The sequence below is a fragment of the Canis lupus genome, chromosome 16, assembly GCF_011100685.1.
Source record: "Canis lupus familiaris isolate Mischka breed German Shepherd chromosome 16, alternate assembly UU_Cfam_GSD_1.0, whole genome shotgun sequence".
In the NCBI taxonomy this organism is placed as follows: domain Eukaryota; kingdom Metazoa; phylum Chordata; class Mammalia; order Carnivora; family Canidae; genus Canis; species Canis lupus.
The window spans coordinates 36,165,851-36,167,657 of record NC_049237.1 but is presented as its reverse complement, the minus strand read 5'-3'; the positions used below and the strand labels follow the sequence as shown (position 1 = coordinate 36,167,657).

General features: G+C 40.0%; 1 pseudogene; it reads right to left on the bottom strand.

Annotated features, from left to right (window-relative positions):
- Positions 1 to 946: 946 nt before the first annotated feature.
- On the bottom strand, positions 947 to 1,600 carry LOC100686986 (annotated as a pseudogene).
- Positions 1,601 to 1,807: the final 207 nt, after the last annotated feature.

Genomic DNA, 1,807 nt, shown 5'->3' with positions numbered 1-1,807 from the left:
TTTATAATCTACTTCTCTAACTTAACATTAGATCATGAATATTTATTTCCCTGATATAGTTAAAGAATAGTTTGAATATTTAAATATTCTGTAAAACAAAATTTTGATGACTTCCTAAAATTCCATCATATGGATAGACCATAATTTATCGATTTGTTCCTCAGTTTCCTTACTTCTAGAGACAGGCCTTTCATAAAGGAGTGTGCATTTTGTGTGTTGCTGAAGGGCTCCCGTCAGTTTGGGGGAAGGCTGAAATCCAGCTGGGCTCAGGGTGGAATCGGCTAAAAGGAGCAGGCCAAAGAACATCTTTTTCTAATTAATACAAAGGCTCTAGAAGCCAGCAGCAGCCTTAATAATAGATAATACTGTGCTGAATTGAATACAGAAAAGTCTTGAATATTATCTGCTATTTGCAATTTCTACCAGCAGAACCTGAGTTTTATGGTTTCAGGTCTTACATTCAAGTCTTTGATCCATTCTGAAATTAACTTTGTATACAATGTAAGATAGTGGTCCAGTTTCTTTCTTTCTTTCTTTCTTTCTTTCTTTCTTTCTTTCTTTCTTTCTTTCATTTATTTATTTTAGAGAGAGAGAGGTAGAGAGTGTGAGGGGAGGGGCAGAAGGAGAGAAAGAGAATCTTAAGCAGGCTCCATAGCTTTCTAAGTATACTTTTAAATCAAAGAGTATGATACCTCCAGCTTTGTTCTTTTTTCTCAACATGGCTCTGGGTATTTGGGGTCATTTATGGTTCCATGCTAATTTTAGGATTCTTTATTCTAGTTCTTTGAAAACTGCCACTGGTATTTTGATGGGAACTGGATTGAATCTGTAGAATGTTTTGGATATGTGGATATCCATATTAATGCTATCACCTGCATTAAATTCTGTGCCTCTTTTTACAAATGAAAAAATATATATATATATTTTTTGGTAGCTCCAGGGTTTATTATCCTGTGCCACGGCACAGACACTGGGGCTTGCCCACGGTGCTCCTGAAGTATGAAGCCCAGACATTCTGCCAATTTTTCTTGAGCAATGACAACAGGACATTGACAGCTACGTGGATGTTGTACACAAGCTCATCATCTGTCATCTTCACATGGCCACCAGCCAGGGCCAGACATGGCACCCTCTTCATCTGGTAGTCGATGGTGGACTTCATCTGCTTTGGCCACCATGTTCTCGTTGTGGGTCAGCAAGGAAGGGATCTTGCCAGCCTCATTCAGGCCTGGGACTAGGATTGGAGGGATCTGCTTGATTGGAGATTCTGAAACCAAAAAGGCATCATACTGCTTGGCTAGCTTCTTGACTAATTTTTTGTTCTTGAGTCTCTTCAGTATCTCAATGTCCATGTGAGGAATATCCACTGCCTTGACCTAATCACAGTGCTGCTGGTCCCCCAAAACACATACGGAGAACGTGGGGGGCAGAGAACTTGGAGCGGCCTGATGGTGCCTGAGAAGCGTCTGTCCTGAGCGTCATAGTTCTTCAGGATGCTCTACAACTCCAATGTCTCCAAAAACCTTGTGCTTGTGCTGGTTCTGGTGGAGGACTTCCTGCACTGCTTCTACAGGGTGTTTCTGGAGACTTTGCTGCTCATGGTTCCTTGTGCTACAGTAACCAGAAAAGAGAAAAATTCATTATTTTTATGCGTTATGAAATGATCCCCACGATACGTCTAGTTACCATCTGTCACCATATAAAGCTATTGTGATTTTAATGACTGTATTTCCTATAAATGACATTCTCATGATTTATCTCAAAACTGGAAGTTTGTACCTTTTAATCCCCTTTGCCTATTTTGTTA